The sequence below is a fragment of the Microtus oregoni genome, unplaced genomic scaffold (genome assembly GCF_018167655.1).
Source record: "Microtus oregoni isolate MIOR12 unplaced genomic scaffold, Mior012 000017F_ref0000208, whole genome shotgun sequence".
Lineage (NCBI taxonomy): Eukaryota > Metazoa > Chordata > Mammalia > Rodentia > Cricetidae > Microtus > Microtus oregoni.
Window position 1 is genome coordinate 32,714,233 of NW_024543076.1, and position 27,707 is coordinate 32,741,939.

Here is a 27,707-nt window from a genome sequence, read left to right on the forward strand (position 1 = left end):
GGCTCTTACACTCTTTCCACCTCCTCTTTCCCAGGGTTCCCTGAGCCCTGAGAGGAGGTATTTAATGGAGACACCTGATTTAGGACGGAGTGTTCCAAAGTCTCTAACTCTCTGCATAATGTCTAGCTGTGAGTCTCTGCATTTTTTTCCCATCTGCAGTGGAAGCTTTTATAAACATAGCAGAATGTCATTAGGAGTCATTTATTGCTACTTTTTCATAGAATATCGAATATTTGGTTTTACCTCAGGTCTCTGTGCTATCTAGTCTTAGTCATCCAAAAAGTGTCAGGTATGGGTTCGATCTTATGGAGTGGCCTTAAATCATATAATGGTTGGTTACTCCCACAAGCTCTGTTCCTCCATTGTACTACCTTATCCTGCAGGCAGAACACTGTGGTCGATCCAAGTGGTTGTGATTGGCTTTGTGTTTAAATTTCTCTCTATTTAGCGTGTTGAATATCTTCTTGTACCCAAAACTTTAGAATGTAGGGGTTGAAGGCTGTAAGTAGGCATCAGCTCAACTTCTCTGCTGAATGAGTTGTGCAGCTGTTGTCTTACACAGTGGGACTTTGTCATAGTTGGGAAGAGAAGCCTATAGTCTTGACAGCAGCCTGACTTCTTTGGGGATTCTCCTAGAAGTCCTTTGGCCAACAACTCAATTAGATTGAACCCAGTCCCCATATTGGAAGTATTTAATGACACAAGATGGCCTGTTGGAGCTCTGTCTCCCTGTTATTTGGGGATTTCAATTAGATTGTCTTCATATACGTATATATTTTAGGAAGCTTCTATTATATTAGATTACCACACTACGCTCAAATGGCACTTAATTTTAGTTGTCTCTCCCCACATTCCCTCCCCCATCCCCTACCTTCTTTCCACTCCCCGTTTAATTCTTCAGTTCCAGCCCCCACCAATGCTACCTCATTCATCCATAATTACCTACTGTTCCCATCTCCTAGGGAGATCCTTTCTTCCACCCTAGTTACTAAATTTTCACCTATCCTCTGTGACCCTACAGACTGTAACTTGATTCTCATTGACATAACAGTGAATATATAACCAGATTTCTCTTTCTAACTCTAGGATACCTCACTCACAATGATTTCTTTTCTAGTTCCATCCATTTACCTGTGAGTGCTATGACTTCATTTTTCTTAACATCTAAGTAAAGCTCCATTGTGTGAATGTACCATTTTCTTTGTCCATTCTTCTGTTGAGGGACATCTAGATGGATTCCAGTTCATGGCTATTATGAATAGACAACAATGAACATGGTTGGGCAAGTGCCCTTGTAGTGGGATGAAGCATCCTTTGGGTACATCCCCAAGATATATTGGGATCTTGGGGTATATTGATTCCTGTCTTTCCCAGGAGCTGCCACACTGATTTCCATGATGACTGTAGAAGTTGTCACTTCTATCAGCAACAGATGGGTGTTCCCCAGGCTCCGCATGCTTCCCTGCTAGATGTTGAAACGTTGATCTGCATTCCCTACTGGACAAGAATGTTGAAACTTTCTTTAAGTGTTTCTCGGCCACTTGAATTTCCTCTTTTGAGAACTCTCTGTTTAAATTTGTACCCCATTTCTATTGAGCTGTTTTCTTGATATCCAGGTTTTGTTTTTAGTTCTTTATATATTTTGGATTCTAGTCCTCTATTGGATTTACAGGTGGTAAAAACCTTTCCCATTCTGTAGCCTGCTGGTTTGTCCTCATGATGGTGTCTTTTACTGTATAGAAACCCCTCAGTTTCATGAGGTCCTACTTACTAATTTTTATCTTAGTGTCTGTGTTGACAGTGTTGTATGCAGAAAGTCTTTTCCTGTGCTGATGAGTTCAAGGTTATTCCCCACTTTCTCTTCTATCAGATTCAAAGTATCTGACTTTATGTTGAGGTCTTTGATCCATTTGGAGTAGAGTTTTGTGCAGGGTGATAAGTATGGATTTATTTGGATTTTGTTTTACATGCAGCCCTTCAGCTTGAACACCATCATTTGTTGAAGAAGTTGTCTTTTCTTTTTTTCCAGTGTGTATTTCTGGACTTCTTTATAAAAAAAAAGTGTTTGGAAAGATTGTAATTCTAGATGCTGATACCTGCTTTTGTCTTTGTTGGGGGGAGTATTCTATTCTTTGGCTTCTGTTGACATCTCTGGTTCTTAGCGAGTATAGTAGCTGTGGATTGCCTGTTATGAAATTCTTCTGGGATCCTAATAAGTATGGACACTGATTCCCTGTCTAGAGCGTCCTGTGAGTTTCCAGGGAGACATCTTTGCTTTTGTTATGTTTACTAAAGCAAATTGGTTTTTCTGAGATAATCTGGAACTACTTTTAAAGTGTAAATATAGCCAGAATTTTACATACATCTCCCTCAGTAGTTGAAGACTCTGGCAGGCATCCCTGTCTTATGCATGAAGAAGCTTGGACTATCAACACTTACACAGCTTGCTCAAGGTTTATGTAGCTGCTAAGTGGCAGAGCCAGGATCTGAACCAATGTCAATAACTCATAAGTTAGCCTAGAGCTGGGCCACGGAGCTGTAACTCTAGCCCTCATCCCACTTCTGGAACTCCCTGTTCCTTGTTTACTTTCTTTTAAAACGTCCATGAAAAATTTCCCAGTGTCTTATGACTCTGAACACATGGTCATTAGGTTGTGAATTAAATCACATTACTGTTTAAATGAGTATGCAAATTCATCTTTAAAAGCAGGAAATGGGCTCACAGAACTGGCCACAGTAACATTCTGCCTCTGCAACTATGAGCTTTGCAGTGTCAGCTGATCAGCCCTGGGGAACAGATAATGATTTTGTCCTGGACTACTGCACAGCCAGAAAATTTGGTTTGACCTTAGGGTGATGAATGTGTGTGATTTAGGACTGAGGACTGATAAAAGGGGGAAGGTTTATGCAAGGTGACACCAAACAAAAAAAGAAGATAGCCATGGTGTGATGTGATTTGATGCTATTTATAAAGAGATTGTTTGCTTTTGTGATAGATTTATCTAGACTGACATTTATTCTGCTTATTAAAAAATTCGCACTCATCAGTTTACTCTGTAGGCATAGTAAATATATTTCATGTCCCAAATCCTATTACACTGAATTTATTTCCATTCCAGCATGGAGTAGAAAATATAGTTCTGATTTGTTCTTTCCTGTTCTGTTGAATGTTTTATCACCTAGACTTTATGCATTTCATACTTGGAGATATTTTAGTTATATTTCTGGGATCCCTATCTATTTCAACATACATAAAAAACAAATATTAGTTAGCACAATTCAGACTAAAATTAATCAAAATACTTTCAGCAAAAACAGTAACACTAGATGAACTGAATAACTGTTCATAACTGTATACACAAATATGTTTCTATGCGCACACACCTGTGTATATATGTGCATAGACGTATATATGACAAGGTAGTAGAGGCATGAGGATGAACAAGACAGACAAATATTCACAGAGACCACAGAACATACAAAGACAATTGAGCAGAAGACCACATGGAAAAATACACATAGGAGGGAAGGGTGGAGAGAGAGAGAGAGAGAGAGAGAGAGAGAGAGAGAGAGAAAACATCTTATTGAAACTGTATCCATTATTTAACTGAAACAACAAGTAATAATTTGTTATTATTATCCCATGTTCTTTGTCCATCTAGAGAACAATGAAAAAACATTGAAAAATAGTGTTTAAAATACAGAAGATTTAGCCAGATGCTTTTTCAAATCCAGATGTTCATTTACAAACTTAAAAGTCAAATGGTTCATTGAACCGATTTGTTATATGGATAGTAAATATGAGTGTCAGAGAGCACAGGACATTTTGAGATATATTAAGTTAGTTTGATACCAATCTAAATGATACTATGACAAAACCGATTGTTCATTCTTTGATACCATCCCTAATTTTTTATTTTCTACCCTCTGCATTGCTCTGATTGGGACACAAAAGGCAAAGCAGTAAGCCAGAGTGGCTCTTTCCAAAGTCTTGTGGGATTAACCCACTACCAAGACAGTTCATGCGGGATAAGTTTTGTGACATGGGAGGAAGGTCAATGATAAAGGATTCACTTTAGCATCTCACCCAAGTTCTCAATGATAAGGTGAAACAAACAATGTCACTATCTTCAGGAGAATATTGCAGGTGCAGAGACTAGCTTACCAAAAACGAAGATAGTAGCCAGAGTCATGTGACTGCTGGTTACTGGTCAAACTGGGGAGTGGAAGAGACTGGAGTGGACAGAGCCCACACAATTGGCATATCACATGCTGCAAGCCACAACATTGTACAGTAATTGCTCCGCCATCTTTTCACAAGCGACTTATCAGAACAAGGGGATCTGGTAAAGGCTAAACCTAAGACAAGACTTTTGATGTTATTACTTTGTGAATAAGTGGCTGTCCTTTGCTGGAGATTTTTCACTGTAGCTGACTTCCCTTCTGTTACATATTTGGGAATTAATTCCCTAGCTCAGAACAGTTTCCCATGGCCAGGCCTTGTTCCTCTCTCCAAGGTAAGCACAGAGATCTACCTTCCTGCAATTATCTTTATCAGCAGGCATCTGGTCAATGCTTAGGGTCGAGGCACAGAGCATCCCATCTAAGATGTTCACTGATCTCCAAGGACATAGTTACTTACATTACTACCTGCCCAAGGCTGCTCTTCTGGTTTACCCCCACTCAATAGATTCTGAACACCTTACGCTCACTTTCACCTCAGTTTACTGATGATTTAGTTCAGGACTCTCAAGGACAGCAGAAGGGATAATTAACTGCAACACAGAGAAAACCCACAACACCCACGATCAGAACTCTGATGACAGCATAGCCCGGGGTTGACAATTAGAGGCCTGGGTCTCTTCTTCACTTAGAGCAATAAGTCTAACTCCAGACCTAGGCCCATAGAAACTGCCTGGTTTATGTATATAGAAAATGTATATAGAAAATGCCTGGTGTATGTGCTATCTGGTCAAGAGCCATCAGCTTCCCCCTGACTGTTTACATAGGTTGCTTGGTTACCTGATCCTCTTTGTATACTGGGAGAGAAGAAGTGGTGCACTGATTTAAATAATATGTGCCCTATTCATACTTTTACTGAAAATAAACCTTTTAGCCTTTTATCTACCACCTAAAAACGTAGTATAGCACATTAACCTCCCCCTTTAGTATTTTCTAGTGGTTTAATTCCTTTCTTAACTAATTTTCTCCATTAAGGAGTACACTGGACATGTACTAGCCACTCCCATGGATCTGTGTGTGTGTGTGTGTGTGTGTGTGTGTGTGTGTGTGAAAGCTCTCATCTGATCATCTGATGGGGCAAAAGAATTCTAGCCCTGGAAACTGCTAGGGCTGGGAATTGCTGGTTTTAAGGATATATATGAATGGGAACATTCGTAATGCAAAGAACTAAGAATGATGGAGAACTAAGAACGATGTAGAATAAGGAGAACAAGTAACGGGTGGAGCAATGAGAAATGATGGATTGGATAGAGAAGAATAAATAAACATGGAGAGACAATTCCTGTTGTGAGTGGATTTCTTTACCCTGAGATCTCTAGCCACCTTTTAGCTCATCCTAACATCCTTCGTTCAACCCATTAGGGACCCCATTCATCATACAGAATTTTTGTTTTATTCTGAATGTGAGTGAGAGCCTTTGGAGAGTTATTTTTTAAAGAAAGCTATGTTTTAAAGGCTGAAGTTAGAACTGACAATGCACTAATTCTCGGAATAAAGAAAGACTCAGCCCCATGTCAATCACATCAAGTTGCATGCATAGCACCACCCCTCACTTCCACTTCCCTTTGGAGTGGAGATGCCACCGGTGATGCCTACTGCGTGGGTCTCTCTGAGCATCCTATGCAGCAGCAGTATCCTTGCCAATTCAACCTGTTTGCACACTGATGGCTCTAAACTCCTTTGGCCAGTAGTCTCACTTCTGACTGGAAGTGTTCCATTGTTTTCCATGAACCTGAGAAATGCCGCTTCTTTCTCTAGAAATTGAATTCCACATTCTGGTAGGATTTCATGCAATTTTTGTCTTTTGATTTCTGGACTCTGAATGCAGACAGCGGCAGGAAAGACACTCAAATGAAGGGAGGGACATTATGAAAAGTATCATACATATCCAAGTGGGCAATTCCATGTTCTGTGTCCCAGGAGCCCTTAGGTGCTGAGAATGAGATAAGTGGTCCCATGATCCCCTGGGCTTATTCCTCAGCCCCTTACTAAGGGGGAACAGGTCAGTGGTCCAGGAACACTGAGTGCACCAGAATGGCGCATTTCAGCCTTTGACAATGTTACAGGCAGAATAATGGCTCCCAAGGATCCCATACTTTAATTCCCAGAACATATCATTGTTGTGTTACATGGAAAAATAGAATTATGATTGCAAACTAAATTGAGGTTGCTGATTAGCTGTCATTAAAATTGTCAACTTGTCCTACATAATAGCAGTGGGCACTGTCTTAGTGAATGTTACCATTGCTGTTGTGAAACCCATGGACAAAAAAACTTTGGGAGGAAAGGGTTCATTCATTTGATGCTTACACAGCACTGTTCATCACTGAAGGAAATCAGAACAGGAACTCGAACAGGGCAGGATCCTAGAGGCAGGAGCTGATACAGTAGCCATGGACGGGTGCTGCTTACTGACTTGCTCCCATGGCTTTGATCAGCCTGCTTTCTTATAGAACCCAGGACCAGCAGCCCAGGGATGGCCCCACCCACCATGGGCTGGGCCCTCCTTTACCAATAACTAATTAGGAAAATGCCTTACAGCTGGCTCTTATGGAGGCATTTTCTCAGTTGAGGTTCCCTCCTTTCAGATGACTCTAGCTTGTGTCAAGTTGACATAAAACTAGCCAGGTACCCTGAAATCACGTGTTTCCTTACAAATGGGAGACGCAGTCAGAGAGAGTGGCAGGCATGCAGAGATCTGATGCTGTCAGCTTGGAAGATAGAGGGAGGCCGCCAAACCCAAGGAAAGAGGGAAAAGCAAAAGATAGACTTATTCTAAAACCTCCCAGAAGAGCAAGGCCCTGTCAACACACCTTGATTTTAATCCATCGGACACTAGGTCAAGATCCTTTGAACTGCGGAGCAACAAATGCGTCCACCACACTGGTGGTGATTTCTCAAAGGGGCAAGTGAAAACTAAGGTGACAGATAAAGCTTCCACACTGTGGCATGAATAAGGAAGGCCAAGACAAGAGAGATGAACACAGAGTCATCTCAGGGTCTCACAGGGAGGCAAATCCTCATCCATAAAAGCTATGATAGACATCCTCCTGCAGCAGAAAAGACAAAATAAAGATCTTCACATCTTTGGAACCAACACCCATGACCAGCCGCCTGCCTAAATTAGAACAGGATGCAGGAGTATTTTTGATTGATTTCTGTATAAGTTTAAAAATATCTGGGTTAATGAATATAGATGTTGATTAGGGATGTATTTTGCTCCTAATTTTAAGGGTCTACATTTTATAACCATTTAAGTTGTCATTTATAGCTCATAAAATCTGAAGGACAAAATATCCTTGTGCTCTTATTTTTGTTCAAATTTCTTGAGTGTCTATAAACCTCCCTGGATCTTTGTGACGATCTGTGTTGAAGCTCCTTCTGCACCCTGGCAGGGTTCTGCTCTAAATGTTTTAGAAGAGAAAGTTAGCTCAGGATATCTTTGTAAGTGGCTATTGATGTTTAATAAGCTCCATTCTGATGGTACATGTCATCCAATTCCTCTTCCACAAAGTCAACACTGTCCTCTTTGTCTGTTGTGTAAGCCAGTTAAGGGAGAAGGACACTGGTAATATCATGAGTTCAGCATTGGTCGCTTTCTGAATTTTCTCCACCCTTTGGACAAATGTAGTGTGTGTTCTTCACCATCATTCCCATCCAATGTGAGCTCAGGATCTTCCATAATGCTGACCCTACATGGTATTTCATGAGTGAATAAATGAAGGAAATGTTTGAATTATAGCAGAAATGTTGAACAGTCCATTTGAATAATTAGTACAAATTCCTAAGCTTTCATTCTGCCTGTTCAGACTTGTTTTCATGTATGAATGTCCATACACATGAGACTTCTATAGTTATACATTGTCAATGGATATGTATGTAAATTGCCAAGATCATCCTAATATATATAATTTGTCAGCATCAAATATCAGATGATTGAACACTAAATTACTAGTTCAAATACACTAAATTGAAGGACCCAGAAAATATTTCAAAAGAATGTTCCATATCTGAGAAGTAGAAATTTCATAACACATATTAATTGAAGGTTCTCCTACAGCTTGGCTTTTCTGCTAGAAAGAAAGTCAAGATATTAGTCAATCAGAGAAACTCCAATTTTTAACCCGATAAAGAAATCAAGACTGCAAATACTCATTTCCCTTTTGCTGTCAGTATCTACTTACCTTTGATTAGATTTTTAAATATTTTTGTTTGGGTGCATTCTATTCTACTAGAAGAACCTCGTGACACTGGGATTGTTCCGACAAGCACATAAATGGATGACCCAGGTTCTAGACAGTTCGAGACTGAAGTCTCTCATTATATCATAGCAACATAGAAGTTTCTGGATTCTTTCCTATTCTTGCACCTATATGAGGACAGGGACCATGTCTTGTTAATTTTATGAATTTTCTTAGACTTAAGATGCAGTTGCCGGTTGATATTTTTTGTTGAATTTCATTCTATAGGTAACAGACCATTAATAATATAAAATCAAGTAAAAATAATAATCCAATTGATTATATCTATTTTAAATAGACAATAATAATCAGTAATTAGGACTGCTGGTGTAGATCCGGGGTAAAATATTTGTCTAACATTCATAAGCCCTGAAGTTTTTCCCCAGGACTACAGAATTTATATAGGGTATGGGTGCATTAAATAAGGCTTCCAAACCATACCTTACCCAATTTAGCATGATAGTAGACACTTTATGGAGTTACCTGAACATCACATCTGGAAAAACAACTTTTGCCACTACCAACATATTTGATATGTTCCGGTTCCTTCTACCTGTTTTATGTAAGTAATCACAGATCAAATTAAATATCTTATGTAAAATCAATTCAAAATTAACATTATGGGCACAGTAACACAGCCATGCAAAACCCTGAAGCTTAGGGTTTGATCCTACCTGTCCACAATTTCTCTCTCCAGCACTCTCTTTCCTTTGGGCTGTCTTGATTTCGGCCTTGAAAGGCCTTTTGCGTAGAGAGGAAAAGTGGTTGTTTTAAATGAATTCAAAAATCCTATTACAAAAAAAAAAATCTCACCCTGATACTTGATCTTCATACACAATTTTGGCTCCTTGGATATACCCTGTTCCCAGATTGGGGGCGGGATTTCTATGGGACTATCACAGTGGGAAGACAAAGGCATCCTGGGCAGTTACACAATCTGTTTTTCTTCAATGCCACCACCTCTAATAGTGCCCGATTTATAAGTGTTTATGGGGCTTTCTAAAAGTAGCCCTGCACCCTGAGGCCTTGCTTATCTGTCCTTCATTTTATACTTCAAAGTCTGTTGTATTAAACAGGGATTAGTTTTCTTGTAGAATGCACGAGGAAGTGCATGACTAGCAGACTGGCATATTTGGAAAGCATTTGGAACTCTGTCTTCATCACCTCATGTGACTGAGACGTCTACCAGACTCGAACTCTATGCTGAAAACATCTTGCCATTAAAAGTTGACTACTTACCTGTCTGGCACAGCCAGTTACTCGGGGGCCTACATTATGGAGGCCAAAGTGTTTATTCAAACTCTACTCACCAAAGCTGCTGAAAATTCAGAAAAAGCTCTTATCAACCCAAGCCAGAAATTTCCCATGTTCATTCACATTCCTTTCCCATTTTGCTGAGCTTCCAGAAATGTGTTTGAATAGATTGTTTCTTCATGGACTCATGAACATTGCTTCTCAGCCAATCCTAAAAAACTTGAAATTCAACTGATAGTAACTGTTTTTGAGTATCTAGTCCTGGACTGAGCCAAAGGAATTCTAATGGTATTTTTTCTGTATGTTACAATGAACTTGGCTTTTTTTTTTAGATTTTATTTATTATGTATACAGCATTCTGTGTGCCTACAGGCTGGAAGAGGGCACCATATCTCATTTTGGATGGTTGTAAGCCACCATGTGGTTGCTGGGAATTGAACTCAGGACCTTTGGAAGAACAGCCAGTGCTCTTAACCTCTGAGCCATCTCTCTAGCCCCTGAACTTGGCTTTTGACAAGCTTTTTTAGACACTTCTATCGCTTTCTCTCTCTCTCTCTCTCTCTCTCTCTCTCTCTTTGGTTTTTTGAGACAAGGTTTCTCTGTAGCTTTGGAGCCTGTCCTGAAACTAGCTCTTGTAGACCAGGCTGGCCTCGAACTCACAAATATTCGCCTGCCTCTGCCTCCCAAGTGCTGGGATTAAAGGCATGTGCCACCACCACCCAGCCCTTTGTCTCTTTTTAAACCTGGTTCACCTGAATGAAGGGTGAGTGCTTTCAAAAGACAATGAAATGACACATTAAGAAGGAATTCTAGTAGCCATCATTATTTGGGTCTCTGCACCCCTCTGCTGTGGAAGTACCAGGTCGAGGGCACAGTCCTGGGGAGAGCAGAAGACGAAAAGCTCGCAGACACAGTACATAGTGCTGGTGGTTGATGTCCAATATAACGGTAACAGATTATTTAAAAGCAGCCACAACATCAGGCACATTTTAGCAATTGACAGCAGGAATCACTATCCAGAGTTACAAAAGAAGGGACAGAGCCAGTCCTGAGACAACCACAGCTATCTCAGAGTCTGGAGCCAACATTGTCTCTTTCCTCTCTCTTTTTTTTTTAATTAAGCAAAGAATTTATAAATTCACATCTTTATCATAGCATAGACAGCATTCTTCTGTGCATCACTGTTATCACCTCGTCAGCCCTGAGCAAAGCTCCGTCGTTGTCTAATCTCTTTCACCCGTACACTGTTTTATTTAGTGTTGAAGGCGTTGATGGACAGTGAGCTTGTTTTCCTAAACAGTGTCAGGCTTGATCCCTGATGATGGGGGTGTTCTGTATTTGGGGCATTTTAGCTTTAAGATAAATTTGTAGACGTAGATTTGCTGAGTCAGGGGTGTATGTACTTTTGCTAGGTGCTGCCAAATTCCTTTCCACCAGTACTATGACTTTTTAAATTCCCATCAGCCGCGAAAGTCAATTGAGTATAAAGTATTAAGTACCTGTGAGGAGCAGGGCAGGAATCTGATGGGCTCCAAGCCTGGTGCTGCTGGTTTTTGTCCAATAGAAAGCAGTCACTGGTGAATATAAGAGGAGACTGGTGTGAACTGATGTGAACTGGTGTGGTGTGTTGACGCGAGAGAGACACTTTGCGGACTGCAGAGGAAACCGAGCACCAACTGAGATTGGACCCTTCAGCCATGATGCTGGTCTTTGAACTTCTGCCAGCATGACTCAACAGACTGGAACAGTGGGCTGTGGACCAACAGCACAACTGTTGACATGGGAGTTTGCACCAACCTGTGTCAGAGCAGCAAAAGCACATGGGCAAGAAAGCAATGAAGTTGGAGGTGGGTGATACCGTGGTATCCACAATGGATGCAAAGGACATGAAGCTAAGAGTAAATAAATAAAAGTTATGGGACAGAAGGGCTTGCCAACAATGGGTGTCACGAACCTGAAGAAGAGCCAACAATAGTGTCATGAGCCAGAGAAATGGGGAGGAAGGGGAGACTGGAGATTACGATAAGAGGATGGATTTTTTGAAATTGAGATCTTAAACATTCCCAGAGAAGAGAACACGGTTCTGGACTGATGAATTGGAAAACAGGGTTTCATAAGGTTAAGATGCTTCGGGGAATTCTAGTGCCTGAACATGAGTGTCCCCTGAGATTACCATTGAAGTTAATCGAAGTATTTGATAAATGGAAGACATTTCTAGTATTATTTAATGTTGGTAGAATGAAGTACATAACCTGCTTTCTTCAAAGATGCCTTATACAACAGCTTTTAGTAAATAATGCGGTCTATCAGCCTGTTTTGTGGTCCTATAGAGAAATAGCCAACTGGTGCTATACTTTCGAAAACAATTTCATCTAGCATGCTGGAGAGATGGCTAATAACTGCCTGTAGCTCCAGTTCCACGGGATCTGACAGGACAGATACACTTACAGGCACAACACTTGTATACAGAAAAAGAAAATAATTAAAATTTCAAGAAGATTTAATTTTTTTATTTAACTCATAGTTCTAGATATTCAAGACCATGGTCCCAGATCTTGCAGGAGCCACCTTAGCTATGTCACACCATGGTGGATGATGTTTTGGCAGGAATGCGTGCATAAAGGAGTGATAATAAGGGAAGGCAGAAAGCCAGAGGTTGTGGGAGAAACAATCTCTTCTAGAACAATTCGTTCTCAGAACAATTAAACTGCTCAGTAAACCAGGTATCAAGTCCTTTCCAGGATGGCATCGCCAATGGCCTTTTTCCCTTCTTCTAAGACTCCCCTCATACCCATTCTACCCCCCTTAGCCTGCCACACTGAGAACCCCAATTCCAACACACCCCTCTTTAGATAACAAGCTACATCCAATCCCTAAGATATGGCTCATGGCTGTGAGCTGTATACACTGTTAGCATTTGGTACAGAATTGCCGGTTGGTCTTTAATGGCTGGCTAGTCGAGAAATTAGTCTGTCTCCGCCCCTGCGTTGTATTTTGTACCTCTGAGAGAGGTGCAGCAGAACAATCCCTCCGCAGGTAGAAAAGTCAGATGCAGTGCTGTTCTTAGGGCTCCACCGCTCACTCCTGACTCTGCAGTCTTGGAATCTTTCATTAGCACATATACACTGTGCAAAGTGATAGATTTTTCAATTTGTTTACATTTTGTTTATGTATTGTCTCAGGACAGGGCACATGTGAAGGTCAGAGGACAACTTGTGAAAGCTGATTCTCTCCTTCCACCATGCGGTCCCAGGGATGAAAAGATCTGTCATCTTGATTGGCAGGAGCTGCCTGAGCCCATGCCGTCTTCATAAATCTACATCATTTACTGAGCTCGTACTCAACACCCACTCCCCTCTATTGTCTCCCTGACCTTCACACTAGTTCCTTCTTTCTCCAAATAATGACTATAAATTTGAAGGAATGCAGAAAATTCTGATTACGTTCTTCCATCTAGTCTGAAATGTTTTATTTAAAATTGCTTTGAAACTAAACACAGTGACACATGCCTACAGTCCTGCCTCTCCACCAGACTAAGCCAGGAGAATCACCAAGCTCAAGACGTTGGCCAACCTTAGACCTCTTTAAAAAACTTTTCTTTTTTTTTTTTACTCTGAGGGCAAACATGAAGTTCTTGGGTTGACCTTTAAAACAATTTGCAGTTCATAGGTGTCACAGCTGCACAGGACTGTTGGTAGCATACCTCCTTTGGAAGTTTGCATGACACCCCCTGAAACCACAAAAGCAAGTCCTTAGGTCATTCCGGTCAGGACCAGCTCAGGGGTCTCTGTGCCGTGAGTCTGAAATGCATGGTATCTTTAGCAATAGGACTTGCCTTCCACCTCTGGGGGAAAGTAAAGACAATAGCAATAGTCTGTATCATTTCGGATGTGGATAACCTTGACCAACAACTCAGAACAAGGCTTCTCATGCCTGGTATTGAGGGGTTTGTTATGTGGTTTTTGGCTCTTGCAGGGAACATTGTCAGCTCAGATGAGAAAAGTTCATTTGGACTACATATGTGTATTTATATAGTGACTTAGAGACTTACATGTATTTTGGGGTTTTTTCTATAATTAGTTAATAGTATGATTCTTTTTGACTTTTTCAGACACTTTTGTCTTACCTTGTTTCTCCTTCTTTTGGGTTTATTTCTCTTGGAAATAGTCTCCAGGGAATAGCACCGCAATCGTTTATCCAATGCCACATGGTAGGTCTTAAAAATATACCTAAAAGGAACATTATACAGTCTGAACAGTATGTACGTAATATGTAAAAACAATTAATGATAAAAGAGGCCATGATGGGGGGTATATGAGAGGGTTTGGAGAGAGAAAAGGGAAGGAAGAAATGTTTTAATTATATTATAACCTCAAAAATAAAAGAAAACATTTAAAGCAACAAAACAAGAAAAGAAAGGAAAGAAAAGAAGGAAGGGAAGGAGGGAGGGAGGGAGGGAAGGAGGGAGGGAGGAAGGAAGGAAGGAAGGAAGGACAGACTTACAGAAAATCACACCAATTCTTTGACACAGAATGAGTTTTCAAATGGATATGGAAATACTCCCAAATATTCAATGATCCTAAATCTCCAAAAAGATGATTTTCCCCAGGACTCATGAGTCCCCACCACTGTCTATGGAGCTGTTGACTGTTATGGATTCTGGGGAGGAGAGTCAGTTTTTCCTTGAGGGTATAGCCTCTGGTATGTCAACCATATGTTAGTGGACAGTCCTACACTCAGGAAAATATAAGCAGTACAAATTGGCATTGGTGTGTTATTAAAGAAAAAAGGAGGACACAAACTTGAGGAGGTGGTTCTTGGGGTAATTAAGGAGGTGTGTGGGAAGGTGAATGTGATCAATATATGCTGTCTGCATATATGAAATTTCCCAAGAATTAAGAAACTGTTGTATTTTTTAAAGATGATCTTTTCCATGAAAGCAAGACATCTAAAAAGCCAGGCACACTGAGACAATGGGGATGTTCTATCGGGAACCCACCAAGGCCAGCTGGCCTGGGTCTGAAAAAGCATGGAATAAAACCAGACTTGCTGAACATAGTGGACCATGAGGATTACTGAGAACTCAAGAACAATGGCAATGGGTTTTTGATCCTACTGCACATACTGGCTTTGTGGGAGCCTAGGCAGTTTGGATGCTCACCTTACTAGACCTGGATGGAGGTGGGTGGTCCTTGGAATTCCCACAGGTCAGGGAACCCTGATTGCTCTTAGAGCTGATGAGGGAGGGGGACTTGATCGGGAGAGGGGGAGAGAAATGGGAGGCGGTGGCGGGGAGGAGGCAAAAATCTTTAATAAATAAATAATTTTAAAAAAAGCCAGGCATCCCAAATCTTGGTCAGATAAATAACACAAAAGTTTTTCTCTTTGACTGCACTAGGTTTGGGGAAGAAAAAAAAAGTATTTCTATTTTCAATGAGGGTATAATTTTATTAGTTTTGTAGAGTACATGGATGAATAATACATAACATTTTATACTATATGATAATAAGACAGATAAAAATCAGGCAGAAATATAAACAAATGACCACAGTCCAAAAGCAGGCTAACTCCCAGATGAATAATCTATGTTCAAAAGGAACACTGGGTTGTTTTTGAGAAAAGTTAGAGGAAAACTGCCTAATTAAAATATTTCTATTTCTCACTTTTAATTTTTATGCCAACATTTTTCCACTTTTCTGTTTTTATCCAAATGATTTGCTTTGTATATATAAGATGGGCATGTCAGCAATCATTTTTGTAAGTTGATACATTTGCAGGCTAGTATTACTAAAATCTGTAACTACTGTACTATTTTTAAGCGTGCACAGATAGTTTTAGGTTCTTTAAAATTCAATTATCCAAAGTAGCAAACTTTCCATAAAAGATTAATTTCACTTCATCTTTCTTCTACCTGCTGAAATGGTCTTAGACATTTTGAAATTGGACAAGAGGCACAAATGCAAACTAAATTAGCATAACTGGCTGCATCTCTGAAGCCTTGGTGCTTAAAAAAAAATTAAAGTAATCTTCGCCAGTGCTACCTTAGCACTTCATATAAACTTTATACTGGAAAATTCATGACTTCTTAGTATAATTTTTAGTGCACATGTTTTCAGATATAATCTGTAGAGAGAAAAATCTTATCTCATTCATGATGGACTCCTTATACCTCTCACAGACTAATGGGCAAAGAAATGGGCAGGTAGATGTGTGGGTGGATGCCTGGATGGATGAATAGAAGTGTGGATGGATGGATGGATGGATGGATGGATGGATGAGTGCATGACTGGGCTGATGGCGGGTGGTGTGGTAGCTTAAATGGGCACGATCCCTATAGGTTCATATGTTTAAATACTTGATCCCCACTTGGTATAGTTGTTTGGAAAAGATTGAGAGGTGTGCCCTTGCTAGAGGAAGTGTGTCACTGAGATTTGAGGTTTCCCAAACTCTTGCCATTCCCAATATTTCTCTTTCTACCCCATGCTACTCAAGCACCATGCCTGCCTGCTGCTGTACTCCCCACCACGATGACCATGGACTGTAACCCTCTGAAAATAATAGCCCCCAATCAGCTCCTTCCTCTGCAAGTTGCCTTGGTCATGATGTCTCACTACAGCAATTGAAAAGTAACTGAGACAAGAGGGTGGACTGGCTGGTAGGCAGGTAACAGCCATCACTGAAGTCCTCAGCAAGGCTGAATGAAGCCATCTTCATCCCCCCTTTACTCCTGAAAACACCAGGCAAACCCAACCTCGCTTTCAATGGCTTTCTGGTGACTATCTATCAAATGGTTTACTTAAATGGCCTGTGAACCAAAGCATTTTAAAGTTTCTCAAAGTCTTTTAGACGCTAGGCTTGACTTCTGAGAATCAGAAGAACTGAATCTATCTAAAGCTTACTGCAGACTGTTAAGGTGAATACACAGGCCATAGGAACAGCTTTCTCAAGGTTTCTCTTTTGCCCCTCTGCACCTTCTCCTGCCATATTGTCCACCATGTACAGAACACACTGGTCTCTACTCCTTGTCGGTCATTCTGAGAGAATTCAAGGAAAAACAGCTGAATTGTAGAAATTTTAAAATAAAACAACAATGACCTCAAACCCCTCAGAACCTTATGGTGGAAATTTACCTGTGCTAAAATTTCAGAAGAATAGGGATGTTAAATGAATTTCATGGCATGGGAGCACATTAATAAAGAAGGAAGTGTTCAGAAAAAGTCAAAACCAGAGGCACAGCAGTCACCATAGTAGGCCCTCTGCTGTGGCTCTGGTTTTGCTTTGTTTATAGTCTGAGGATCAAATTCAGGTCTTCACAGGTGCTCAGCAAGCCCTACTGCTGAGCTTCACCCCAGCCCAGGGAATCACCTGTGGGCAGAATTGCTGAGAATTGCTGAGAATGCCCTTTGGAGTTCACTGTAAAAGAAAACATCTCAACTGCTCGCATATGTGAAGTAGGTCTCCTTCTAGCAATAGAGTCATCATTCCACAAATCCTAAATCCAGTTCAGAAGCCCAACTGTACCCCTGGACCCACCAAAGGAGTTGGAAAGGCTGTCATTAGACCCTTCTCAGAATTCATGCAGTGTTGCCAGCTCATTCAGGGCTGTCAGACGACCAGGAATTAATATGAGGTATCTGGAGTACAGATCAGGAGACATGAGGAGCATGGACTCCCACGGGGTTCATCATAAGGAATAGACCAGGTCAAATCTCTAAGAGTTCCTCCTGCACAAAATGTTTCTCCACTGCACTGGAAGCAAGTCACTGATGAACTTGTTCTCACCCCCACCATCTGGGTGAGCTGTCAAGTCACTCTGGAGCCTCCATGTGTATCCTGCATGTGAGCTTAGATGTTTGTAGCTTCAGAAGAGAGAGGGAAGAACAAAAAAACAAGCCTAACTTGTCTTCTTTGCTCATTCGTCTTCACTAAAAACATCATTTCTGTTGTCTCACTCCCTAAGCCTTTCACCGGTTCTCATCCAAATTTTCTATTCTCATTTGCAATTTGAGCTTATAATCCTCATTGGTTTTCTGGACTATTTCCAAGGAGTTCAGACCATCATTAGTCCCAAGATGAGGTTTTAATTAAAAGAGAGCATCTATAATTTAAAAAATAGATTTGTTTCCATTATTTTTACAACCAAAATATTTAATGGTTTCAAAGATACTTGGTAGAATTTAAGCTATACTACGAAAGAAAGCTGTATGGGTGGTTTTATGTGAAAATCATTTCCCCTCTTAAGAGTAGAATATAGTTTGCAAATTAATGAGGTGGAGCCAAAATAGAGAACAGCCTTGTAAAGGGGTGACTCACCATGTTTTGACTTTCGAAAATATAACTTTCCTGACAGCGAAGACTGCCTTGTCATTTGGTTGCTTTCTAATGAACGCTAAGTTCTATCACACTTCTGCCACCAGAACTACCCATTGTGACCCCATATTACCTGTCCTTGAAGAATACACGGGGCAATTATGAGCGAGAGTCTATGATTACAAGGATGGATCTTCTATATTCTACCCGGAGATATGGTACAATCAGTGCCACCGTAAGAATGTTGCCATTAATAGCAGACAAGCAAATCGATGTTTGTTTGCTTAGAAGTAAAAATAGTTGCTTGCTGATAAGTATGTGTTCCTTGTTCCTTTTATTTACAAAGAATTAACCAACCATGAAGTAGCCTTGATAAATAAAACCAAAGTACAGTCCTCAAAAACAACTTAAAAGTACATCTTTGAAAGCTGTGCCTTGCACAAAAGAGAATGTGGACTGCATGAATAAAGTCAGGGCAAAGCACATAGACCTTCACTGAACAGACCCTGCTTCAAACCATCGCCTAAAGTCTTCATGCAGTCTAGAACCTGATGCAGAGGCGCCCTGAGACACTGAGACATACTTAGATTTTTTCACCCACCAACTGTTTTTTAGAAAATGAAGCTATGTGTAAAAGGCTACTAAGTCAGGCTATGCCAGAGGAAGAGGGTTCAAACACCAGCAATTCCATCTCTCTGTGTGGCACTATAGTTGGTAATTTAGATTGAGAAGAGCCTGAGAATGGTCTTCCTGATGTCTGTGTCTGTGAACCTAGTGGACAATGTAAATGTTTAGCTGAAGTCTCCCTTGAACATTATATAATAAGGCTTAAAGCCTTGGTCAAGCACTTCTGACATGCAAGTTTCCTTTATTTGCCCTAATCTGAGCTGAGGAAATCAGTCGCTTTCCCAGCTTCCTGGGACACCTGTCTACAGGACCTGTCACCCTCTACTTGGACAAAGACAGCGAATATTTGTCCTTCCACAGGATCTTGGAAACTCAGAACCTTTGACTCAGGCTGTGTACAAAGCTGAGTTAGTTCTCCTCTAAGACAAAGTCTACACTAACCTTTTGTTGGTTTTGTTTGTTTGCTTGTTTTCTGAGCATTTCCCCTGCTGTTTCTGATTCATTCAGCAAGTATTTATGGGGGTGGGGTGCTACCTTAAACAGTGAAGAAAACCTTTTTCCTATTCTATACCTGTTTAGTTCTTTCCTTTTGCTTCAAACAACATATTCTCAGAGGCGTTCCCCTGCCCCACAAGTCCATGGAAGCCATTTTTGTCGCATGGACTCAGTCTTTTCCTCATGGGTCTGATTTTAACTGTAAATAAACACACTTATTGATTCTTTGATTAATGCTGTCTCAAGAAATTGAGAACAGGAACCATGTCTAAATTTGTTCAGCAATTTATTCCAATGTCTGGCACTCAGTACCACTCTGTTAATTTGTGGATTGATTGGTGAATGATGAATGGATGGACAGATGGATGGATGGAGCAACCACGAGCCCATAGTGTGCTACAACAAATGAGCAGGACTGGCTTAGAAGGCAGGCGAGGCTACAAGAGCAGGGTTGGGGCAGAATTATAAGCAGCCTTCCAGAAGCATTGCCGCATGTCCTGCAAACAAGAAGCTATGGGATTTCAAAAAGCACAATGACCAGGATAGGAATTTAAGAGGCTCATTAAGGTAGAAGGATGGAGGGAGGCCTAGGAGAGGAAAAAGCAGGGGCAGGAAGAGGAGGAAGGTGGCGCAATGGCCCAACTCATAAATGATGACGTTCAGACAAAAGCAGCAGCTGCAGAGCAGCAGGAATGAGCGATGAGTCACACAACCTCAGACAGTCCTGCTGCTTCCTAGAGGACCAACAAAGGTTGCAAGGAGACCCTTTAAAGGATGCTTCCACTTCTCTGATCCAGTAAGCCCACCAACAAAAATATCCCCAACCCAAGGGCTGATCCAAACTGTTTCATACCCATGGCAGTATAAGCAGGGAAAGAAACGTTGCCATTTTTCTTCCTGGTTATTTTTAAATAGTCTCAAGAAGGTTAAAACTTCAAGTTTTGTCAGTCAACCAATACTCATCAAACTCTGGTCACATGCCGAAGACTTTGGATAGAAGGACTGAAGAAAAAAACGAATGCAGATATGGCCACTATGATTGCAAAGCTTAGAAACTGATTAACCGAACAACTCCAGATGGGCTGGGGCAACACAGTGCAGCAAATGATCTGATGGGAGAAACAAAGAAAGACTGGGTGGGAGCTTCACCACACGTGCTCTCAGGTGACAAGTGGGACCAGAGGACACGGGATCTAATTGCAAACCAGAGGCCTGCCAGCGAGGTGAGAGGAGAAAGAACGTTCCCAGGTGGAGGACCAGTATACACAAAGTTTCATGAACAAGAGAGCATCACAAGGGCTAGAAAGATGGTATAGCTTGTCTCATACGGGAGTGGGTGAAATAGGATTGAGATGCAAAGTCTCAGCGAACGACTGTTGGTGGTGGTAGCAACTCTCCTGGACACGCAGATTTGAGAGCCACCTGTATGTAGAGGATGGAGAACCAATGCAGGAAGTGACCCTGGATGAATAAAAGAGCACTAACAGTGAATGGCATACCTGGACATGAGAATTGTCCGGGGCAGGGCAGGGGAGAAGGAAATAAAGAGTATAAAGCTTGGCATTGGAGGAAGGGAGAGGCATCAAGAAGAAAAAGTGGCGCGGAGAAGAAACTTCGGCCAAGGTCCAGAGAAAGGGCTATAAAGAGCCATCGCAGCCAGAGGTAAGTCAGGATCAGGGACCCCAAGATGAGAGTTTTTATAGATGGGCAGGAACAAAAACAAAAATCACAGCAGGTGAAAAGGAGCTCCCAGATACAGATCGTTAGTTCATATGCGAGGGTGCTTATTAAAACCAGTCCAGGTCAGGAGCGCGAGAGCAAGGGAAAGTGTTCTCTGACTGCGGTAATGAGATTTTGCCTCTGTGCTGTGGTTCAGTCTGTGATAAAAAAGACCTTCAGGCTCTGGCTCTGGATGCCCTAGTCTAACGTTTTATCATGCATTGTCAGGCACTGGCAAAGGAAAGGGAAAATATAATTCTAAAGTCATTTCTATAGAGGAGACTTCTTGAATATGCCATCCAGGCATAATGTGTTTATTCTGTTCTCAAGGATTTTTTTTTTTGAAAAGGAATTAAACCCAATATAGTGTCAGGAGCAATTTTCTGCATTGTGTGTGTATTCGCTTGGAGAATTCATTTTCCTACTGAAGTATTAAAAGGTCTCTTGGACCAGAAATTGTGGTAACAGGCTACATCTCTAGGCCCCGCTCCGGAGTCTTCTTAATGACTTCTGAAGATTTGAGATCAGTCTTGTATCCCGTCCGTTTACAGGGAGCACAGACAGATTTGAAACTGGCACTTGTCCTTGTGTGAACATTTACTTCATCTATGTTAGGAACTTTATTTATCCTCAGACTAACAAGCTTTAGTCCAACTGAACTCACAACTGAAGTACACACACACACACACACCACACACACACAATTCAAACCCTCTCTTGAAAATGGCATTGAATAGATTAGCAAACTGAGGTGCCATGATTTGCTTTTGCATTTGTTTGTTTGGTGTGGGAAGAGGTACTCGGCAATGGCGTGTGTGTAGATAGAGATCAGGGGACAACTGGCAAATGTTGGTTCTCAAGTCCCTCACATAGATCCAAGGAATCACACTCAAGTCATCAGGCTTGATAGCCAGCACTTTTTCCCAGCCATGACTAGAGAAGAGTATATTATATCCCTGACCAAAATACAGCCACAGCTCAAACTGAGCACTCCTCCTGTTAGTCAAACCTGACCGTCCATCCAGGGCCACCTAAGCCCTGAGCATCAGTTCTGGGCTGAATCACCTTAGGTGATTCCGTGGTACCAGCTTGAGCGAAAGCATCACTAAGCCAATTACTGTTTAATTAAAGGGCCACCAATCAAATCAGACTGGCGGAGTTCAAGTCCCAGTTTAATCTCTCTGTGCCTCAGTTTCCCACCTTTTATGAGGGGGAAAACATATCGACTAGCATGTAGCAGTGAGAATGTATTAACATGTTTGTTAACGAAGCACTGGGCATGGTCCTGAATCATTGGTTTTTGCTTCCTTGTCTGTTGGCTAAAATCTATAATGACACCCACTTTAGAGTACACTTAAGAGACTGGCACGTGCCAATGGACGTCTATTAGTGTGACTACTAATCATCTCTTTTGAATTATTTTATATCCTAATCAAGCCTATTTGGAAAATAAGAATAATTCCTGTGTAGTAAAATATTGTGTGCACCTTTGTGGTTGGTCACTCTTCCGTGATTTAACCAGACTTATTTAAGTCCTCATCGCTGAAGCTGAGTTCATAACAACTCAAGTCTGGAACCCAGCTCCATGTGGAAGGACTTTCCTGAGTTGTGCTGTATGGAAAAGTTCCTTGGAAGTTCAGAACATGGCAGAAAGCTCTCCCCTTATGAAAGTACACGGGCCAAGTGAGATAACCAAGTCAGAGGCAAACTTCATGAAGCAGTTTTAGTACTCCATATCCAAAGTCTTCCTGAGGGAGTCAGCTCCTAAAGGAGACACACACCTCCTGTTGCCGTAATCATCGCCTCATTTCAACTGTGCCAAAAGTGGTCACAGGGAGGGGTGATATTCTATATGTACAAACAGTGTATATCATATATAACCCATGTACACCGTGAGATAGTCTGAGTACCTTAAGTCAATCTCTACAGCTTTATCACAGAATGATCGTGATAAAGGGTTATTATCATCACCCTTCTGTCTATAAGAGAAATGACACACGGGTTGAATATGTCACTCCAAAACAACCAAACAGAATGAAAGTCAGAGGCAAAATATGGATAGTTAGTCAAGAGCCCCAGGCTACATGGTTCACTGTTATCTATTCCAGCTCTCCCAGATTCTTTCTTGAGAGGAATACCTGTATAGGTTAACTCGCAATTTCGTTTTATCAGAGAGGAGACAACTGTTTCGGAGGATTCTGGCCTTCTGAACGGGCTGCATACCTACACTGTATTTACTGCTGTTTTTCTCAGAAATGGACCATTTAATCTACCAGAGATAAAGCTTAGCAATGGTGCTAATTTAAGTACCAAAGAATGCAAAGGGAGTTTATCTTGAAAACACCCTCCAACATTTTCAGCAGCCAGTGATGTGAAGCAAGGCCAAATTCAGAGCTGGAGTGAGTATAAATAGAGAAGTCTTCTATAAGTACGGGATTTCTAAAGAGAAGATGCCTTTTATGTAACACGTGTGGGTCCGGGAGAGACCCGGGTGGGTTTGGGGCAGAGCTTGATGATGGAGCAGAGACACCTGCTGGTGAGAGCAAGGCTGTGTTCTACATCAATCAATCCGTTTCCAGAACTCAGTTTCTCATTGATAACTGCTGGTGGGAGTCCGTGTAATGGTAAGATACAGAATCTTTCCCGCAAGAAGTTACATTTGGAAAACATCAGGTACATCCAACTAGTCATTTCTTAGCTCAAGCATAGGCTCTCTATACTCCTTGACAGAGCTGCTCGCTAGGGTCTGGTTCTGCTTGCAGCTCAGGTAAAAAGGCAAGATGCTCATCACTTTGGCCATGACAGGAGGCTGAAGACAGGGGCTTCGCATCTAGTCCAGATGTCCCAAGAATCAAGCCTATTCCTTTTAGATCAGTGGTTGGCATCTCCTAGGAAACTGAGATGATACTCTGATTCTCCAGAGATGACGTTTTCTCCACCCAGTCTTTCAGGAATGTGTCATCACTGAAATCCTTCTCTCCTCTCCCATCTCAGCTGGTGGGATTGTGCATCAAAAACTACTTTGCTGAGTTTTGACTGTTGGGAAGAATTCAGAAAGGTGAGGCAGAGTAAAGAAGACACCCTAGTTTTTTCAGGATACTAAAACGAGATATTGAATACCAGGTAGCTTATAAACAATGGAAATTTATTTCTCACAGTTATAAAGCCTGCCAAGAACATGATCAAGGCATGAGCAATCTATATCTGGCACAGGCCCATTTCCTGATTCACAGATATCTTTACTGTGTCCTTACATGAAGTCTCTCAGGCCTCTTCTGTTAGGGGGAAAAAATCTTATCCAATAGGGCTCCACTCTTAGCAGCTTATCTTCCCAAAGACCCCACCTCCAAAATCCACGGGATTGGTTGTCAAATTTTCAACATAAATTTTTTTCTTTTAAATTAATAGCATATTTTCAAAATTGGGGTTCGTTATTACATTTTCATAAATATGCATCATGTAATTTCCTCATATTCACCGTTTTCCCCATCAAAACATGAAAGTTTGAGGAATGCAAACATTCAAACCATAGCACGGTGGAAGAAAGTGAAATTCAGGTGAAGCAATAATTTTGTGTGGATGTAGCAATATCATGTTTTGTTGTTTTGGCTCTGTTAGTTAAAACTGTCCAATTCTCTGTTTAAACTTCCTAGCCATGAAAATACGGAACTTAAAGGTCCAGAAGGCTTTAGAAAAAATAGTTCTCAGTTAGGGGGCTTAAATGCAATGCTATACATTGTGTGGTTTTTGTTACTGTGGGGTCTTTGTGAAGACAGGTTGACTTTCTGAATGTGAATGGAATCATGCAGAAGTGATGGGGAACCCAATGACAGAAGAGCAAAGCTAGTGTTTGTGGGTGGGAGAGATAAAAGGAGAGCTAGCAAGTTGTTGAGAGATAGTTGCAATATAACTGAAGATTTAACTGACTATTGAGATGGACCACTTAATATTAAGTATAAATTCAAGAATACTGAAAGGACAAGTCGGGGGCTGCCTCTGGATTGGTCAAAGACAACAGCCAGTGTCTCTGTAGGAATGGTTTTTAAAGAGAAAGGGGGAAGTCTGTGTTAGGGTGACTTGAGAAGTCCTGATTGTAGATGTTAGCCAGTGTAGCCAAAGAATGAAATTTGGGAGCTGAATCTTGGTGATCTGCCTTATAAATGAGTCAGACTTGCGGAAGTGGCCTTGATGACTAGTTTAGTTTAGCCCTTGCCTTAACTGCTGGCAGTATGCTGTCCAATTGAACAAGCAAGATATAAAAGAAGGCAACTGCCAAACTTTGTCAAGACAAAGTAGAACAGTCTTTCAAAATTCTTGCTTCCCAGAAAAGTCTGTCAGATATTCTAGGCCTGTTGACTGAAGAGGGATGCTCCAAAACTGCAGAGGAATCTTGGGTAACTACACAGGCAGCCAAATGTCTCTGTCATTCCTATAGTTTTGAAAGTTGTTTACTATTCCTTTCCTGTTTACTTAGGTAATGTTATAACCTTCTTGGGTCTCTGATGGAGTTGAAAATGAGAAAGTTATAGCTACAGTTCTTGTTTCCAAATTCAGAAAATAAACTCACAAAAGACATGTAAAGTGTGTAAGGTTGAGAAACATAAAAGGTTAATTTGTTTATTTAAAAAATATGTGAAGTATAAATCATAGTAAATTATTAATCTGAGAAGGAAAACCCTTCCTGTGTTTGTTGTTGTTGTTACTAAAGCTGAGAGGTCATTAACTGTTTAGATTGTAAATAAATCAAAAAATAATAAGCTAAAAAATAAAATCATCTATGGCGAAGAGAAACCAGAAATCAAAAGGTTGAATCTAGTACCAAATATATCTTCAGTGGCATGAGAGAATAAATACTATAGTCAGTTGACTAAAACAGTCATTGATATGTGAGATATCATCCTTACTGAAATCCTCACACAGAAAAGAAAACCAAAGTGACGTGATGGAAGTGAGAGGGAGCTGATTTATGCTGCCCTCAAATGCATGTACGGTCATTTTATTAAAAAGAAAATTTCCAGAGTTAAAATCTTGAAAAATAGTTGATAACTTGAGTATTTTAAATACTCTTAATTAACCATTGTTTGCGGCTTTTAAAAAAAGAAGTGTTTAGGCTTCTACTCAAACAGAATTTTTACTTTTCCAATGAGGTTGAAATAGGAATACAACAGAAAGAGTGAAAGGAAGGAAGGAAGGAAAGGAGGGAGGGAGGGAGGGAGGGAGGGAAGGAGAAGGAAGACCAGTTTAAACCATTCAATTCAATGATAAAAATGTAAAGATAATGGTTCATTGCACTAAGCCACCTCTCTAGTAATATCAACCTTACAATTCGGCCTGATAGATAAAAATTTTGTGTTATAATTCAATAGGTTGTACTAATCACACATGTCTCCATTAGGAATTCTACTGATGAGAACATACTCATTAAAACAAAATGTATCCCAGTATAGTGGTGGCATCGGGTTGGTTGAACAGGAGCTCCAGATACACTGCTGGGGAAAACACTTTAATGAGAAAGGGAAGAGGCATGAGCAGGAAGGAGCAGCAGCAGATGTGCTGTGTTGTAGAGCTCTGAACAGCTCTAGAAGGGCTCAGGACTTGGCCCCACAAAGGAATGGAGGAGGGAGAAAAGAGAGGGGGAAGGGAGGAACATGAGAGGAGGTGGTGGAGAGGAGATGAGAGGGGAAGAGGTAAACAGGACAAGAAAAGAAGACTAAATAACAAGAGAGATAACTTGCTCCACAGTGTTTCCCTGGCAAGTCTGGGATGCCAATATGCAAGTGGACAATTATGTTCTCATCTTCAACCTACCTAGTCATGGCTTTATAGAGAGAAAATTAGTAGTTCCTTTCAGCCTGCTTTGCAGGAGGATTTGGGTGTTCTTTGTTTATCTGCCAAATCTGCGGTACCTGACAGTCTCCCAACCATATCATTAGGATGAGAACTCTCAAGCAGGAAGACCAGGCGGCACAAAAGTGTGCTTCATGTACGTACGAAGTCATCATGCGCCTGGATTTATTCTCTGGTCTACTTAAGTCTCAGAAGCAAACACTGACTTATGCAATGAGAAGACGGCATGGGGGGTCGTGCGTGAGAAGTCTGAATGATGCCTTTGCTCATTCTTTCGTTTATTTAGAAAGCTTGTTTTCTTCTGCTTACTGTGTTAGAACAAATACTAAGGAGGTTTCAAGGTCCTGGATGGTAGTCACTGGATTTGCATGGGCAGACCTAGAACTTTGATGAGAATAACACATATGTAGTAGACATTGTTGGGCTGAATATTCAGACCTGAACAGCATCTTACAGAACTCTTGGAAAGGAGCTGTACATTAGCATGTAACTAATGTATGAGATGGGCCTTCTTTATTTTTATAATGTTTATCCAGTTATCCAAAAGTGTACAACATTTTTCTTAAAGAAGGGAAACCCCAATAATAAAGACTTTCCTGGCGCCCAAGCCTTCCAGCATCCTAAAGGCTAATTAAATGTATTTGTGGTCCAGTGGCTAAGCGTAGCAGCCTTTGAGGGGCTAGTTAATACACTTCATCTGGATGGTAGCAGCCAGGTTCTCAAAGGATTCCAGTTTTATGTGCCATCTTAAAATAATGTGTTAGACATGCCCTCTTGGAGGTATCAAATTTTAGCTTCCTAGCATATGCAAAACTGGAATGGCATTTAAAAGGCCTGGATATCTAAAGCACAGAGCCTCACTCAATAGTGAGTTCTGCAAACAACAGCTGTGGCCACGAAAATAAAAGCATCTATTTGTGAAGAACTAACATGGAAAGGGCTTGTGGTCCTATAAGTGCTTTCACACGATAT

The 27,707-nt window shown here is 41.0% G+C and overlaps 1 protein-coding gene across 1 annotated transcript in view; it reads left to right on the top strand.

Moving 5' to 3' along the window:
* Kcnb2 (potassium voltage-gated channel subfamily B member 2) overlaps positions 1-27,707 on the top strand; it is a 421,745-nt gene that overhangs the window by 367,594 nt on the left and 26,444 nt on the right. The window lies entirely within an intron of this gene.